This window comes from Phaethon lepturus, unplaced genomic scaffold (genome assembly GCF_000687285.1).
Source record: "Phaethon lepturus isolate BGI_N335 unplaced genomic scaffold, ASM68728v1 scaffold49597, whole genome shotgun sequence".
In the NCBI taxonomy this organism is placed as follows: domain Eukaryota; kingdom Metazoa; phylum Chordata; class Aves; order Phaethontiformes; family Phaethontidae; genus Phaethon; species Phaethon lepturus.
The window spans coordinates 10,753-11,120 of record NW_010553518.1 but is presented as its reverse complement, the minus strand read 5'-3'; positions in this window follow the sequence as shown (position 1 = coordinate 11,120).

Below are 368 nucleotides of genomic sequence, written 5' to 3'. Positions count from 1 at the left end.
CCTCAGCTGCAGGGACAGCGTCGGAGAGGTGACAGGGAACACAGGATGGGACATCTGAGGACATCTCCACAGACAACACCCTGGGGGCACGTCCCGAGTGAGCCGCAGGCTCCGGGCGGGGCACAAGAGCGACTTGGAAGTGAAAAAAGAGGCTCAAAAGAAGAAAGCAGAAGCCCTTTGTCCAGAAGATGACAGCTCCCCTTAAAATCCCCAGATGGGAGAAAATGGGCTTTCCACAGCGGGTAGTCCCCAGCCTGCAAGACGTCCCCACCGCGTCCCAGACAGCTCCCGCGCCACCCGTCCCACGCAGAGGAAGAGGGTGGCACAGAGCCACCCACAGAGACGAGGCGACCACCCATCCTCCACCG